Here is a 19,635-nt window from a genome sequence, read left to right on the forward strand (position 1 = left end):
AGAAAGGGGTAATTGAAAAATTTACAGGAAAAATTATAGATTTTTTTTGTTATTTATTTGAAATAAATTATAGATTAAAAATTTTTTATATATTATTAATGTATATTTATTTATTAATATTAATTTTATTATATAATTAATATATATATATATATATATATATATATATATATATATAATTATGTAGATAAATTTTAAAAATTTTAGAGAATATAATTAAGAGTTTAAATAGCTTATATTTAGAGCATAATATTGAAAATATTAAGGAAATTGATTAATTTTTAAATAGATAAATAAATAAATTAATTAATATATATATATATATATATATATATATATATATAGAAATAATGATAATTTAATATCTAAATTAAAGTTAGAAGCTTTATAAATTTATTTCTATTTATAATTAATTATTTATTATTAATAATTTTATATTGAAAATATAATGTTTTATATAAAACTATATAAATTTTATAAATATAAATTAGAATATTTAAATTCAATGATTTTATTAACAATAAAATGCCTCTTTTTGGCTTTAATTTAAAATTATATATATATATATATATATATATGTCGGAGATGAAAGAACGCCGGAGCTCCTCCTTGGATTCGCGGGAACACCGCAACTCTGTAACTTAGATTAAACAAATGCCGCTCCGATTGTTCCAGATTTATGATCATGAGCTTGGGCTCGAGGCGACAATCAGTCGCCGAACGTAGCCGCGGTCAAAGGGATGAACGTTTTATCTAACAAAGGCACAGAGTAACTCTATTCCTCTCCTTAAAAGAAATAGTCGTAGCGACACGTGGCAGTAAATACTTCAATAGTTTCTATCCCGCGGCCCGCCACACGCAGATTTCGTCCTCCGAGTAAGATGATCGCCGGGTGTCGGCATGCCTTTGTGGCGTATGTTTAGCTAACGTGAGGACCCGCTATAGATCTTAAGATTTAGTCAAGCGAAGTCCGTCAAATAGACTTTGTTGCAACTACGGGAAGATAGGAGAAACCTATCCTCCACGAGCGTTGCCCCCCGTCAACAACCTCCCCTCAAGGGCGGCCAGCATCTCTTTCAAAACGCCGATATGGAGATCGACCAATTAGCAATAGCGCTAATTTCCCTCACCTTTGGAACGAAAGCTTTCTTTGACGAATCCGAGGATCTCATGTCCTTAGACCCACCCATTATAGTTTTCCTCGACGGCATCGTCGAGACGGAGAGTCACTCTCCGGTACGATCTCGACGACGATTCAAGTAACTCTCGGATACGTAGTGATTGCCCCACGCATTAACATTGAGTACAACTTAGACGCTAAAGAAGCGTAGAGTTCGTCATCCCGTTGACCGTGGATTCGTTATTGAGCCTAGGATCATTGTCATTAGCTTCTCGAGTATCAATTTATCGCGATTACTTGTCCAATTCCAACATGGTCATGTTTGCACTAGTAAATATCTCCTCTATTGCATAGTGATCACGTCTAGTGTCAATAGGAATTCGTTTACGCCCTTAACCCTAACTCTAATCGTAACGCCAACCCGACATCAGAAGTGGGATCAGTGCCGATTATAACAGTGTTAGAACTTACGACCATCGTGCGCGAGTAACCCAGTCGCTAGTGCAAAATCGAGTGTGAAACCTAACAAGTTTTCGCTACCACGTTTTAACCCTTAAAATCGCACGTTCCGACCCCGCTGCACGGGGCGCAACTGTCAACCTGATTATGAAAGAAAACCATAATTTCAATAACGAGTGGCGAGTCGACTTCTACGTACTGGAAGCATCATCGGGTAGATCAAGTCATCTGGGTGAGTCGTTTCCATTTTACTCCGATTCGGGAGCCGAGCGTTCACTAATTAAAGAGTCCGTGGCCTCGAGATTTCTGGCAAAAGAATGACTGACATATTAGTAATGCGAGGGGCAGGAAATACTTGTATTAAACATACGCCTCCCATTTGTTCATCGTGTGTATTAATGATTTTTACATCGAAGATAATTTCTCATGTCCTTGCTGATAGTTATCTAAAATATGATATCGCGATTAGTTGCGGAACTCTAAGTCTGGGTTTTGACGTAACATTACACAAAATAGCCTCGCTATGTGTAAAACAAAAACAATTAATGTCTGTAATGAAACCACTGCAAACGAGATTGTCGTTAATGAAGCTGAAACTGATGTACATGGTAATAATAAAAGTCGATCAATTTCTCTTCTCGACAAATTCAAAGATTCATTCGTTACGGATTCCCTACGTATTCGCGTAAATACAGGCTGGTTAGAAATACGATTAATTGATCCTAACATCACCGTATGAGGAAGTCCTTATAGATTTAGTGAGGAGGACCGAAGAGCGGTACGTGAGAAAATAAGCGTTTTAATTAAAGCAAAGAACATAAGGCCTAGTAATTCGCCATTCGCGAGCCCTACGTAACTCGTGAAGAGAAAAGCGGCTCAGATATATTACGAGTGGATCCCCGAGAACTAAATCAAAGTACCGTCGCGGATCGGTACCCTTTACTCCTTATTGCGGATCAAGTCGCGAGATTGCAAGAGGCGAGATATTTTATTAGCCTGGATATGGCCAGCGGGTTTCACCAAATTCCTACTTATCCTAATTCAGCGGAGTATACAGCGTTCGTTACTCCCGACAGACAATATGAGTAGATAACGATGCCGTTGAACTGAAAAAATTGCGCCGTCCGTCTTTCGGAGGGCCATTCGCAAGGCCCTAGGCAACCTCGCTCATTCGTACGTTGTTATTTATTTCGATAACGTTCTAATTATTGCCGACTCGATAGATCAAGCTTTAGGAAGATTGAACACCGTATTAGATACCCTCGTAAAAGCAGGATTCTCTGTTAACATTGCGAACTGTTCCTTTTCTAAAGACATCGGTGCTCTATTTGAGATATGTAATTCATAACGAAGAAGTTCGTCCGAACCCGGGTAAAATACACACCTTAAGCTCTTTACCTGTGCCAACAGCCGTCACACAGTCCAGGCAGTTCATAGGGTTAGCTTCGTACTTCCGAAAGTTCATCCCTAAATTCTCACAGGTGATGAAACCCCTGTATGCGCTCATCTCAAATAACAGAAATATAACTTGGACAGATAGGCACGAGAAAATAAGACAACAGGCAGTTTCCGCCCTGACCGACGCGCCGGTGTTAATGATATTCGACCCCAATTACCCGATAGAACTACATACTGACGCTAGCTCGGAGAGTTACGGGGCGATTTTGACGCATCAAGTCGAAGGTAAAGGCAAAGCAATAGAGTATTACAGCAAAAGAACTACCCTCACAGAATCTAGGTATAATTCCTACGAACTAGAGACGTTAGCAGTTGTAAACGCAGTCGAGCGTTTCCGTCACTATCTACATGGATGGGAATTTCTTGTCGTCACGGATTGCGACTCGTCGAAAGCGTCGAGTAATAAAGTACATTTAAATGACAGGGACCATCGGTGATGGGCCTACTTGCAGACTTTTGTTTTTTGACATTATGTATCTGGAAAGTAAACGGACAGCCCACGTAGATTTCTTCTCGCGAAACCCCGTAGATTTAGACCACCGTAAAATTGATAAAATTGCGGAGAAAGAAATCAATCTGGCCGAAATATCGGAATACTGGCTACTAGTCGAACAACGTCGTGATTCTCAAACCTTGGGAATCGTCAAGAAATTGCAAAACGATGAGCTCGCGGAAGACATCGCGAATACATACGAATTACGGTCCGATACTCTTTACCGTAGGATACAAAGAAAAGGCAGGACTCTCTGTTTACCTATAGTCCTAAGAGGTTTTAGATAGTCTGTTATTAACCATGTGCACCAGTCAATTATGCACTTGGGTTGGGAGAAAACGCTCGAGAGACTGTACGAGTATTACTGGTTCGAAGGGATGGCGAAGTACGTTCGCCGATTCATTGAGAACTGTCATGCTTGTCAAGTTTCGAAAGCTAGTTCAGGTAAGATACAAGCCGAACTACATCCTATACCTAAGACCAGCATACCCTGGCATACGGTCCACATGGACATAACAGGCAAGTTGAGTGGTAAAAGCGATTCAAAGGAGTACGTCATTGTTTTGATCGATGTGTTCACTAAATTCGTATACCTGCATCGTACTCGTAAGATAGATTTCCGTAACACCATTAAAGCGCTTAAACCCGCTATATTTTATTCGGAAGTCCCTGCCGGATAGTAGCAGATCAGGAAAGATGTCCTAAGGGTAATGAATTTCGAGAATTCTGTGAAAGCAAACGAATTAAAGTTCACTCGATAGCGACCGATGATAGAGCCAATAGACAGGTAGAGCGTGTTATGCGTACATTGAAAATACGTTCACGACAGTAGAAACGACCGGGCGGCCGTGGCAAGACGCGATTGGGGAAATGCAGCTAGCGTTGAACTGCACCGTCAACCGCGTGACCAATTCGAGTCCTTTACAACTACTAATCGGTAGATCGGCGAGACCGTATGACCTATTGCTACCCGACAATATCGAAGAAAAAGAAGTCGATATCTCCGATGTAAGGCAGCAGGCCGTACAGAACATAGAAAGTAACGCCCAATACGACAAAGAAAGATTTGATAGGAACAAAGCTAAAGTGGTTAGGTTTAACCTCGGCGACTTCGTACTACGCAAGAACGAGGAAAGAAACCAAACCAAGCTAGAGCCGAAATTCAAGGGTCCATTTGTAATAACCGAGATTTTGGAAGGAGATAGATATATTCTAAAAACGCTAGACGGCAAACGATCGTATAAAGACAGTCACGACAGATTAAGAAAAATGCCGGACAGTCGCGTTCCCGCTGAGTTGGACGTCGGTAGTGACGGCAATAACAGTGACCACGACGACATGAGTGCCTCGATCTCGGAAGATCCTTAGCACAAAGACCGTAGCACCTTACGGAGTACGTTATGAAGCTCGGTAAAGGGGCAAGTGATGTGTTCACGCGCACCATGAGCTATAGAGTTGTGAAGCTCGGTAAAGGGGCAAGTGATGTGTTCACGCGCACCATGAGCTATAGTGTTATGAAGCTCGACTAAGGGGCAAGTGATGTGTTCACGCGCACCATGAGCTACAGTGTTACGAAGTTTGGTGCGGTCGTGCGATCTAGAAAAACGAGATCCATTGGGGTACGAAATCGAGACTGGTCCATTTTGCCGTTATGACCCGACTGATAACCCACAGGATGCAACTAGCACTTCCGATACTAATTACAACGTTACTAATTCATGTTCTCTTCTATTCCTTTTGTTGTCAAACCCCCGAACAAAACTTTGTTGTTACACTGGACCCTCAGCTTATTTAGACATTAAGTTAAATTTTAAACAATGTTAATTGTACCGAGACTAACGTTAAGAAAACTCAATATTGTAGCTACACCCGAGGACGTGTGATAGTCAGAATGGCCGTGTCGGAGATGAAAGAACGCCGGAGCTCCTCCTTGGATTCGCGGGAACACCGCAACTCTGTAACTTAGATTAAACAAATGCCGCTCCGATTGTTCGAGATTTATGATCATGAGCTTGGGCTCGAGGCGACAATCAGTCGCCGAACGTAGCCGCGGTCAAAGGGATGAACGTTTTATCTAACAAAGGCACAGAGTAACTCTATTCCTCTCCTTAAAAGAAATAGTCGTAGCGACACGTGGCAGTAAATACTTCAATAGTTTCTATCCCGCGGCCCGCCACACGCAGATTTCGTCCTCCGAGTAAGATGATCGCCGGGTGTCGGCATGCCTTTGTGGCGTATGTTTAGCTAACGTGAGGACCCGCTATAGATCTTAAGATTTAGTCAAGCGAAGTCCGTCAAATAGACTTTGTTGCAACTACGGGAAGATAGGAGAAACCTATCCTCCACGAGCGTTGCCCCCCGTCAACAACCTCCCCTCAAGGGCGGCCAGCATCTCTTTCAAAACGCCGATATGGAGATCGACCAATTAGCAATAGCGCTAATTTCCCTCACCTTTGGAACGAAAGCTTTCTTTGACGAATCCGAGGATCTCATGTCCTTAGACCCACCCATTATAGTTTTCCTCGACGGCATCGTCGAGACGGAGAGTCACTCTCCGGTACGATCTCGACGACGATTCAAGTAACTCTCGGATACGTAGTGATTGCCCCACGCATTAACATTGAGTACAACTTAGACGCTAAAGAAGCGTAGAGTTCGTCATCCCGTTGACCGTGGATTCGTTATTGAGCCTAGGATCATTGTCATTAGCTTCTCGAGTATCAATTTATCGCGATTACTTGTCCAATTCCAACATGGTCATGTTTGCACTAGTAAATATCTCCTCTATTGCATAGTGATCACGTCTAGTGTCAATAGGAATTCGTTTACGCCCTTAACCCTAACTCTAATCGTAACGCCAACCCGACATATATATATATATATATAAGAAGTAAAATATTTTACTTTTAATTTCGACTTAAATATAGATTTTATAAAAAATCCTTATATAATATCTAATTAAATTAATAAATAAATATTTAATATATTCAATTTAAATAATTACAAAATCATTCTATAATTAATGAGTAAATTAATATAATAAAGAAAAAAATTATTATAATATATATATATATATAATTTAAAGTTTTAATAAATGAAATTAATGGCATTAATAAAATAATTTCAATATCAAAGATTATAAATGTTAATGAAATTAAATAAAATGGAAGAGAAAAAGGTAAGTTTGTTTTTGTAATAGGATTAAATCCACATTCATATGGAAGGTTTTTTTCAAAATTTATTTTTTTAATTATAGATAAAAATTTGTTTAAAAATAAAATAACAAAAATAATAATTAAAGTTATTATATAGAAGATTATAATATTAATTAAATATATTAAGTTATCTTAAATTTTTTAATTGGAAATTAATTGTAATAATTATACTATATATTTATTTAAACTATAAATAAATATTAAAATAAAAAATTTAATTTATTAAAATATAATAAAATATATAAATAAATAATCAAATTACATCTACAAAATGTCAATATCAAATTGAAAATTCAAAATTAATATGATGAATTGAAGAGAAATGATTTTTATATATTCGAATAAAAGAATATAGAAGTATTAGTGTACCAATAAGAACATGAATCCCATGGAATCCGGTTGATAAATAAAAGATTGATCCAAAAATTCTATCATTAATACAGAAAAATGAATTATAATATTCAAATATTTGTATTATATTAAAATAAAATCCTAATATAATTGTAGATAATAAATTTGTTATTCTTGATTTATATTTATTATTTAATAAATTATAATGTCTTAATGTAACAGTGAAACCTGATGTAATTAAAATAATAGAGTTTAATAAAGGAATTTCAAATGGATTAAAGAATTTGATTATTGAAGGAGGTCAAGAAAAATTAATTTCAATTGAAGGAGAAATTGAATTGTGAAAAAAAGTTCAAAAAAATGAAATAAAAAAAAATAATTCAGAGATAATGAATATAATTATTCTGAATTTTATTATTGAAATGACTGATAATGAATGTATACCTTGAAATGTTCTTTCTCGAATAATATCTCGAAATCATATAAGAGATACTAAAATTAATATAATTAAATTAATAATTATTAATATTAAATTATTTAAATAAATTCATAAAATAATTCTTAATATTAAATTTAATAAATTTATTGATGAAATAATTGGTCAAGGACTAATAGTAACTATGTGAAATGGAAAATTTTTTTTCATTTAATTAGATTCTGAAAAATATAATGTTAATAAAATTGAAAATACATAAGCTTGAATTAAAGCTATAGAAATTTCTAAAGTTAATAGTATATTTTGAATTATTAATGTAATTGGAGATAATAATAGAAAATTTATTATAAAATTTCTTAATAAAATTAAAATTAAATGACCTGAGATTAAATTAGCTGATAAACGAATTGATAAAGTTCAAGGTCGAATAATTAATCTAATTAATTCAATAATTACTATAAAATTTATTAAAAATTTTGGTGAATTTAATGGAACTAAATGTCTTAAAGTTTTAATTGGGAAATTAATAATAGAGTAAATTATAAATCTTATTCATAAAGATAAAGATATTGATAAATTAAATAATAAATGTCTTGTTGATGTAAAAATATAAGGAATTAATCTAAATAAGTTTAGTAATATAATATAAATTATAATTCTTAAAAATATAACAATATTTATAATATATTTATTTGATATAATTATTTTATATTCATTAAATAAATATTTAATAAATAATTTAAAAATTATTATAATTCGTGAAGGAATTAATCAATATATATTAGGAAAAATAATGGTTGGAGTAAATATAAAGATTCAGTTTAATTGAAAATAATTATTAATTGATGGATCAAAAGTTTCAAATAAATTTATCATAATCATTTTCATTTTTTATAAATATTTTTTTTTTTTAAATTTTTAATTTTAAAATTTAGTAATAAAGAATTTAATAAAATTATAATTGAAATTAAACAAATTATACATAATAAAAAAATTATAAATCAGTTAATAGGTATTATTTGTGGAATTCATTAGAAGTAAATTTAAATTACTATTATTGATTTAAAAGATCAATTCTTAATTTCAGACATCTAATGATAGAAAAATAATGATTTGAGTTATTAATTTTAGAATGACAATCTAATGTTATTTAATTTAACTAATTTTTCATATTATTTTTTTTTTAATTCAATTTAAAAATATTTCATAAGAGGTTCTTTCTAATATAATTGGTATAAAACTATGATTTATTCCACAAATTTCAGAACATTGACCAAAATAAATTCCTGGACGAATACAAAATAAATTTAATTGATTAATTCGTCCAGGAATTGCATCAACTTTAATTCCTAATGAAGGAATTGTTCATGAGTGAATTACATCTGAAGAAGATACAATTATACGTATTGAAATTTTAAATGGAATAATTAATCGATTATCAGTTTCTAAAAGTCGAAATTGATTTATTGATTCATAATTTAATATATATGAATCAAATTCATAATTATTAAATTCTGGATATTCATAAGATCAATATCATTGATGACCAATAGATTTGATTGAAAAATAAGGATTTATAATTTCATCAATATAATATAAAATTTTTAAAGATGGGAAACAAATAATTATTAAAATAATTATGGGAGTTAAAGTTCAAATAATTTCAATAGTATGATTTTTTAAAAGATTTAAATTTAAAAAATTATTTATTGAAAAATCTATAATGAAAAATATAGTTAAAGTAATAATTATTATTATTATTATTATTGTTAAATTATGAAATGAAATAAGATTATCAGAATAAAAAGAATTTGAATCTTGAAATAAAAATATGTTTCATGTAGAAATTTTTAATAATTAATAAAATTTATTTGAATTTTCAATTCAATTCAAAATATTGATTTATTAAATATTTATATTAATAAAAGAAAAATAATCTTTATAGTTGAATTTTAAATTCAAAGCACTAATCTGCCATATTAATATTATATTAAATATTTATATTAATAAAAGAAAAATAATCTTTATATTTGAATTTTAAATTCAAGGCATTAATTTGCAATATTAATATTATATTAAATGTAAAATTTATATTAAAAAGGTAGTTTATTTATTGAAAATATTTTTAACTTTATTTTTTGAAATTAATGGAATTTCAATTAATGAGTGATCATAAGGAGGATAATTGTTTAATCATTCAAGTGATGATTGATGAAATTTAAATAAAATTAATCGTTTAGAAATTAATCTTTCAAAAATAATAAAAATTAAAAATAATATTCTATTTATTGAAATTATTGCTCCAATTGAAGAGATTAAGTTTCAACAATAATATGAATCTGGATAATCTGAGTATCGTCGAGGTATGGATATTAATCCTAAGAAATGTTGAGGAAAGAATGTTATATTTACACCAATAAATATTATAATAAATTGAATTTTTAATCATTTTTGATTTATTATTAAACCTGTAATTATTGGGAATCAATGAATAATTCTTGAAATAATAGCAAAAACTGCTCCTATTGATAAAACATAGTGAAAATGACCTACTACATAGTATGTATCATGTAAAATAATATCGATTGATGAATTAGAAAGTATTACACCAGTTAATCCTCAATGCTAATCATCTAAAAACTTTAATTCCTGTAGGTACGGCAATAATTATTGTAGCTGATGTAAAATATGCTCGTGTATCAACGTCTAATCCTACAGTAAATATATGATGAGCCCAAACAATAAAACCTAAAAATCCAATTCCTAATATAGCATAAATTATTCTTAAATTTCCAAAGGTTTCTTTTTTACCTCTTTCATTTATAATAATTTGAGAGATTAATCCAAATCCTGGTAAAATTAGAATATATACTTCTGGGTGACCAAAAAATCAAAATAAATGTTGATAAAGGATTGGATCTCCTCCTCCTATTGGATCAAAAAATGAAGTATTAAAATTTCGATCAAATAATAATATAGTAATTGCACCGGCTAATACTGGTAAAGATAGAATTAATAAAATTACTGTAATACATACTGATCATGAAAATAAATTAATTTGATCATAATTTAATGAAAAATTTTTTATTAATAAAATAGTAACGATAAAATTTAATGATCCAATAATTGAAGAGATTCCTGATATATGTAAAGAAAAAATTGCAATATCAATTGAAGGTGATGAATGAAATAAATAAGAAGATAAAGGAGGATATACAGTTCATCCTGTACCTACATTAGGTGTAAATATATTTCTTAATAATAATATGAATAATGATGGAGGTAGAAGTCAAAATCTAATATTATTTATTCGAGGAAAAGCTATATCTGGGGATCCTAATATTAATGGAATTAGATAATTTCCAAATCCACCAATTATAAAAGGTATAACTATAAAAAAAATTATTAAAAATGCATGTCTTGTTACTAAAGAATTATAAATTTGATCATTATTAATTCATATACCTGGATGTCTTAATTCTATTCGAATTAATAATCTTATAGATGAACCAATTATTCCTGATCATATAGCAAAAATAAAGTATAATATTCCAATATTTTTATGATTAGTTGATATTAATCATTTTTTAATTAAGATTTATAAATTATTATTATATATTTTTAATTTTGAAGATTAATAGTTTTTAAATTAACTTAAAATCTTTAAAATTTTAAATATAAGTATTATGTCTGAAAAAGAAATAAATTGTAAATTTATTAATGAAAATTAAAATTTTTCTAATACTAATTTGTATTTAAATTTATTATTATATATATATATATATATATATATATATTTAATATAGTTTAAAAAAAAATTTTAAATTGCAAATTTAAAGATTAAAATAAAATTTATATTAAATTGAATAATATAAATATAAATGAATAAGTTGTTAATACAATTATAGAATTTTTTTTTAAATTAATAAAGTTAATTTTATTTAATTTATTAAATTTAAATTTTAAAATTATAAATTTAAATAAAATAAAATAATTTCAAAGTATAAATATTCTTGATAATAAGAAAAGAAAAATTAAATTATTTCTATAATTTATATTTAAAGTATAAATAAATTCTCATTTTAATATAAATGTTATAAATAATGGAAATGAAGAATATATGAATAGTATTAAAATTAATATATAATATGAATTTAATGGAATATTATTGAAATTTAAATTTTCAATATTATAAAATTTTATTATTAAAATTAAATTAAGGAATGAAGTAAAATAAATAATTATAAATAGTAAAAATAAATTTTTATTTCTATAAATTGTTAAAATAAATAATAAAGAATTAAAAATTGATGAACATCCAAATAATTTTTTGATCGAAAAATTTAAATTTGTATATAATGAAATAAATAAATTATTTAAAAATAATAAAGTGATTATAATTGGTGAAAGATAAATAATAGAAGAGAAAAAATAAATAGGAATAAATTTTATAAATGTTGAAATAATAAAAATTTGTCTTCATGAAGATTTATTATAAATAAAAATTATTCAGAAACAAAATGGAAATATTCCAATTTTTATAAATATAGAAATTATTAATATTAAATTAATATCAGGGTTTTTTAAAATAATTAATTGGGTAAAGTTAAAGGAGATAATTATAATTGTTATTAAACTTGAAATTGAGGAAATTATAAAATATAAAATCCTGACAATTTTATTTATTGATTTAATATTAATTATTCTAATTAAAATAATAGTAGAAAATTCTATTGATAATCATTGGGTATAAATTCTAGAAGAGGCTATTAAAATAAAAAATAAACTTGTAATAGAAGTTAAATAAATTAAATTTAATTTATTTATTGAAATTAATATTTAAATTTATTAGAAATAAAATATTTTATATAAAAATTTACTATTTGATTATAGATATTTATTCTATTAGTTTTCTACTTTTTATATATATATGTCGGGTTGACGTTAAGATTTGAGTTAGGGTTGAGGGCGTGAAACGAATCCCTATTGGCGCTAGACGTGATCATTATGCAATAGAGGAGATACTTACTAGTGCAAATATGACTATGATGGAATTGGACAAGTAATCGCGATAATTAGATACTCGAGAAGCTAATGACAATGATTCTAGGCTCACTAACGAATCCGCGGTCAAGGGGATGACGAACTCTACTTTTCTTCAGCGTCTAAGTTGTACTCAATGTTAATGCACGAGGCAATCACTACGTATCTGAGAGTTACTTGAATCGTCTTTGAGATCGTACCGGAGAGTGGTTCTCCATCACGGTAACGCTGTCGAGGAAAACTATGACGGGTGTGCCCAAGGGCACGAAATCATCGGATTCGTGGAGAGAAGCCTTCATTCGGAAAGTGAGGGAAATTGGCGTTACTGTTAATTGGTCAATTTCCATGTTGGTGGTTAGGGAAGGGTGCTAGCCGCCCTTAAGAGAAAGTTCGAGAAGAGGAAGCGTCGTTGGTGAGGAAAATAGATTTCTCCTATTTTCTTGTAGTTGGGACGAGGACTGTTTGTCGGTTTGAAGGACTTTAGTTAAACAGATCTTAAGATTTATAGCAGGTCCTCGGGCTAGCTGAACATGTACTGTGGAGACGCGTCGACATCTGGTAACCATCTTACTCAAAGAATAGAGTCTGCGTGTGGCGAGCCACGGGACAGAAATCGTTGAAATGCTTACCGTCGTGCCCCGTCCTAAGTATTTCTTTTAAGGAGAGCTATAGAGTTACTTCATGCCTTCGTTAGACAAAACGTTCATCCCTTGACCGCGACTACGTTCGGCGACTGGTTGTCGCCTCGAGCCCGAGCTCACTATCATAAATCTCAAATAAGTACAGTCGAATCGAATGACAACAGTTTCTTAATTCGGCTATGGTGAAATCTAAATTACAACACTAGGGGTCTTCCCAAAGTTCCGAAGGGAAGGTTCCAGTATTCTTTCATCTCCGACACGGCCATTCTGACTATCACACGTCCTCGTGTGTAACTAAAATATTGAGTTTCCTAATATTAGACTCGATACAATTGACATTATTCACAATTTAACTAGATGTTCGAATAAGGCAAGGGTCCAGTGTAGCAACAAATCCTGTTCGGGGGTTTGGCAGCAAAGAAATAAAAGATAATGAAAATTAGTAGCGTTATAGTTTGTATTCAAGGTGATAGTTGCATCCTGCAGGTTATTAGTCGGATCGTAACGGCATGATGGACCATTTTCGATTTCGCACTCCAAAGGATCTCGGTCTTCTAGATCGTGTGAGCACATAGAGCCTTGTTCCACGGTTTCACCGAGTTTTACCATATTGTTGCCCCGAAATGCATGCGAACCACACCGCATGTTCTCACTGAGCCTTATCATACTGTCGCCCCGAAATGCATGCGAATCACATCGCATGTTCTCACTGAGCCTTATCATACTGTCGCCCCGAAATGCATGCGAATCACATCGCATGTTCTCACTGAGCCTTATCATACTGTCGCCCCGAAATGCATGCGAATCACATCGCATGTTCTCACTGAGCCTTATCATACTGTCGCCCCGAAATGCATGCGAATCACATCGCATGTTCTCACTGAGCCTTATCATACTGTCGCCCCGAAATGCATGCGAATCACATCGCATGTTCTCACTGAGCCTCATCACACTGTCACCCCGAAACACGTGCGAACTCGCTCTGCCGGGTGTTAATGGCATAGTGCTACTGATCTTCCGAGATCGAAGTGCACATATCGTCATGGTCACTGTTATTGCCTTCACTACAGACATCCAACTCAGCAGGGATGCGACCATCTGGCATTTTCCTCAACCTGTCGTGACTGTATTTGTACGATCGCTTACCGTCTAATGTCTTTAGGATATACCTGTCCCCTTCCAAGACTTCTGCTATTACAAGTGGACCTCTAAATTTTGGATCTAGTTTGGTTTGATTCCTTTCCTCATTCTTGCGTAATACGAAATCACCGAGATTAAACCTAACCGCTTAAGCTTTAGCTTTGTCAAATCCATCCTCATCATACCTAGCACTAGTTTCCATCCACTTTATTGCCTGTCGTCTTATATTGGAGATACCGATACTTTTGATGTTATCGGGTAACAACAGATCGTGAAGTCTTGCCGTTCTACCTATTAGTAGTTCTAATGAGCTCGAGTTTGTCACGCGGTTGGTGGTGCAATTCAAAGCCAACTGTATTTCCCCAATCGCGTCTTGCCACGGCCGCCCGGTCGTCTCTACTACCGTGAACATATTTTCCAATGTACCCATAACACGCTCTACCTGTCCATTGGCTCTACTAGCACCGATCGCTATCAAGTGAACTTTAATTCGTTTGCTTTCGCAGAATTCTCGAAATTCTTTTACCCTTAAAACATTTTCCCCCGATCTGCTATTATCCGGCAGGGGCTTCCGAATAAAAATATAGCGGATTTAAGCGCTTTAATGGTGTTAAGGGAATCTATCTTACGAGTATGATGCAGGTATACGAATTTAGTGAAGACGTCGATCAAAACAATGACGTACTCCTTTGAAATGCTTTTACCACTCAACTTGCCTGTTATGTCCATGTGGACCGTATGCCAGGGTATGCTGGTCTTAGGTATAGGATGCAGTTCGGCTTGTATCTTACCTAAACTGGCTTTCGAAACTTGACAAGCATGACAGTTCTCAATGAATCGGCGAACGTACTTCGCCATCCCTTCGAACCAGTAATACTCGTATAGTTTCTCCAGCGTTTTCTCCCACCCTAAGTGCATAATTGACTGGTGCACATGGTTAATAACAGACTATCTAAAACATCTTGGGTCTATAGGTACACAGAGAATCCTGCCTTTTCTTTGTATCCTACGGTGCAGAGTACCGAACCGTAATTCGTATGTATTCGCGATGTCTTCCGCGAGTCCATCGTTTTGCAATCCCTTGACGATTTCCAAGGTTTGAGAATCACGACGTTGTCCCGCTAATAGTCAATCTTCCGAAACTTCGGCCAGTCAGCTATTTTCTCTTTGATTTTGTCGAATTTAATAGGGTCAACGCCTGTGGGGTTTCGCGACAAGAAATTTGTGAGCCGCCCGTTTACTTTCCCGATACATAATGTCAAAAATAAAAGTCTGCAAGTAAGCCCATCACCTATGGTCCCTGTCATTTAAATGTACTTTATCACTCGATGCGTTCGACGAGTTGCAATCCGTGACGATAAGGAATTCCCGTCCCTATAGATAGTGACAGAAATGTTTTACGGCGTTTACGATAGCTAATGTATTGAGTTCATAGGAGTGATATCTGGATTCCGCGGAGCTGGTTCTTTTACTGTAATACTCTATTACCTTGGTCTTACCTTCGGCTTGATGCGTCAGAATCACCCCGTAACTCTCCGAGCTAGCGTCAGTATGTAGTTCTATCGGGTAATTGGGGTTGAATATCGTTAGTACCGGCGCGTCGGTCAGGGCGGAAACTACCTGTTGTCTTATTTTCTCGTGTCTATCTGTCCAAGTTATATTTCTGTTATCTGAGACGAGCGCATACAGGGATTTCATCGTCTGTGAGAATTTAGGGATGAATTTTCGGAAGTACGGAGCTAACCTTATGAACTGCTTGAACTGTGTAACGGTCATTGGCACAGGTGAAGAACTTAAGGTGTGTATTTTACCCGGGTTAGGACGAACTTCTCCGTTATGAATTACATATCGCAAATAGAGCACCGATGTCTTTAAAAAAAGAACGTTTCGCAAAATTAAAAGAGAATCCGGCTTTTACGAGGGTATCTAATACGGTGTTCAATCTTTCTAAAGCTTGATCTATCGAGTTGGCAATAATTAGGACGTCATTGAAATAAATAACAACGTACGAATGAGCGAGATCACCTAAGGCCTTGCGAATGACCCTCCAAAAGACGGACGGCGCATTTTTTCAGTCCAAACGGCATCGTTATCTACTCGTATTGTCTGTCGGGATAACGAACGCTGTAAACTCCGTTGGATTAGGATAAATAAAAATTTGGTGAAACCCGCTGGCCATATCCAGGCTAATAAAATATCTCGCCTCTTGCAATCTCGCGACTTGATCCGCAATAAGGAGTAAAGGGTACCGATCCGCGACGATACTTTGATTTAGATCTCGGGGATCCACTCGTAATCTATCTGAGCCGTTTTTTTTTCTTCACGAGTTACGGCTCGCTAATGGCGAATTACTAGGCCTTATAATCTTTGCTTTAATTAGAACGCTTGTCTTCTCACGTACCGCTCTCCGCTCCTCCTCGCTAAGTCTATAAGGACTTCCTCCTACGGTGGTGTTAGGATCAATTAATCGTATTTCTAACCGGCCTACATTTACGCGAATACGTAGGAAACCCGTAACGAATGAATCTTTGAATTTGTCGAGAAGAGAAATTGATCGACTTTTATTATTACCATGTACATCAGCGTCAACTTCATTAACGACGATCTCGTTTGCAGTGGTTTCATTACAGCCATCAATCATTTTTGTTTTACACATAGCGAGGCTATTTTGTTTAATGTTACGTCGAAAACCAGACTTAGAGTTCCGCAACTAATCGCGACATCATATTTCAAATAACTATCAGCAAGGACATGAGAAATTATCTTCGATGTAAAAATCATTAATACACACGATGAACAAATGGGAGGCGTATGTTTAATACAGGTATTCCCTACTCCTCGCATTACTAATATGTCAGTCATTCCTTTGCCAGAAAATCTCGAGGCCGCGGACTCTTTAATTAGTGAACGCTCGGCTCCCGAATCGGAGTAAAATGGAAACGACTCACCCAGATGACTTGATCTATCCGTTGGTGCTTCCAGTACGTAGAAGTCGACTCGCCACCCGTTATTGAAATTATAGTTTCCTTCCATAATCAGGTTGGCAGCTGCGCCCCATGCAGCGGAGTCGGAGCACGCGATTTTAAGAGTTAAAACGTGGTAGCGATAATTGTTAGGTTTCACACTCGATTCGCACTAGCGACTGAATTGCGCGCGACTTGCGACTTGCGCACGATGATCGTAAGTTCTAGCACTGTTATAATCGGCACTGATCCCACTTCTGATGTCGGGTTGACGTTAAGATTTGAGTTAGGGTTGAGGGCGTGAAACGAATCCCTATTGGCGCTAGACGTGATCATTATGCAATAGAGGAGATACTTACTAGTGCAAATATGACTATGATGGAATTGGACAAGTAATCGCGATAATTAGATACTCGAGAAGCTAATGACAATGATCCTAGGTTCACTAACGAATCCGCGGTCAACGGGATGACGAACTCTACTCTTCTTTAGCGTCTAAGTTGTACTCAATGTTAATGCATGGGGCAATCACTACGTATCCGAGAGTTACTTGAATCGTCGTCGAGATCGTACCGGAGAGTGACTCTCCGTCTCGACGATGCCGTCGAGGAAAACTATATTGGGTGGGTCTAAGGACATGAGATCCTCGGATTCGTCAAAGAAAGCTTTCGTTCCAAAGGTGAGGGATATTAGCGCTGTTGCTAATTGGTCGATCTCCATATCGGCGTTTTGAAAGAGATGCCGGCTGCCCTTGAGGGGTGGTTGTTGACGGGGGGCATCGTTCGTGGAAGATAGGCTTCTCCTATCTTCCCGTAGTTGCAACAAGGACTGTTTGTCTAAATGAAGAACTTTGCTTGACTAAATCTCAAGATTTATTGCGGGTCCTCACGATAGCTAAACATATACTACGGAGGTATGTTGACATCTGGAAATCATCTTACCCGGAGTATAGAATCTGCGTGTGGCGAGCCACGGGGCAGAAACCATTGAAATATTTACTGCCGCGTGTCGCTACGACTATTTCTTTTAAGGAGAGGTATAGAGTTACTCTGTGCCTTTGTTAGATAAAACGTTCATCCCTTGACCGCGGCTACGTTCGGCGACTGGTTGTCGCCTCGAGCCCAAGCTCACTATCATAAATTTCGAACAATCGGGGTGACATTTGTTTAATCTAAATTACGACATTACGGTATTCCCGAGAATCCAAGGAGAGGTTCCGGTGTTTTTCCATCTCCGACATATATAATGTTCAATTCTCGGATAGTTCAGGGATCGATTCTTAAGTTTGAAAATCGAGTTTATTGTAACAATGCTTAGATACAATACAGAAGTAAACAACAATTAATAATAATTAATAACAATAAATAATAATAAATAACGAAGCTTTGTACAAGTTCTACCTGAAAATAGAGAGCTGAGCTACCGATCTTTCTCCGTCAATCCTCAATGTTTTTCAATAATGATTCTTTCTTCTGTGTCTGCTGTAGCTCTCTGTCCGTCCGTTTGGGAACTGGGCGTCTCTCAATATGGCTCTTCGTAAAACGAAGAAAGCCGCTCTGTCCGTGAAATAAAAGAAGTCGTGCTGTCCGTAAACAGAGATAGTCCGTTAAACAAATAAAATCCCTCTGTCTATCCGCGTCTGAACTCTTAGGGAGTTTACATATATTTGTCTCTTACAATTAGTAATGAACGCCATTTATTTAATGGATATAACACCAATTGAAGTTATTACTATATTTAATTAAAACATTTCATTTGTGTTCATTTGTTTCATGTGTATTTCAAATGTATTTAAAGAATTATGTGAAAATTATTATAATACTGTTGCAATTTTCTCAGCCGTAATACCTTTAATGTTTTAACAATAAAATAATGTTATAAATATTTCAATTTGCTATAGCTAAATCAAAGATCAAACGTTGATTTTCAACAAAAATCTTGTGCGAAAATTATTTGTACACATCATGTTGATCGTGATAATAAAAGTTATATTTCTATTTTATATATATTCGTAAATTATTAAATTTGTAAAATTAAAAATTAAATTTGTATTCAATTAAAAATTTTTTATTCTGACAAATTACATTTTACAACCGATATTTTGGAAAGACTAATATTATTATATAATAATTATTAAGGTGTTATCATTAATTATAGTTATTATTAATAATGATTATATACGCGTATTGATACTTATAATTATAATTTTCTATCATTATATTATATAATAATAAATATATCTTATTATTATTATATTTTTTAATATTATAACTGTAATTATAATGATTAATATACAGATACAATCATTGAACAAAG

The 19,635-nt window shown here is 33.7% G+C and overlaps 1 pseudogene; it reads right to left on the minus strand.

Annotated features, from left to right (window-relative positions):
* Window positions 1-8,687: 8,687 nt before the first annotated feature.
* LOC125386239 lies at window positions 8,688-9,374 on the minus strand (annotated as a pseudogene).
* Between the last annotated feature and the right edge of the window lie 10,261 nt (window positions 9,375-19,635).

Source organism: Bombus terrestris, chromosome 13 (assembly GCF_910591885.1).
Source record: "Bombus terrestris chromosome 13, iyBomTerr1.2, whole genome shotgun sequence".
Taxonomy (NCBI): domain Eukaryota; kingdom Metazoa; phylum Arthropoda; class Insecta; order Hymenoptera; family Apidae; genus Bombus; species Bombus terrestris.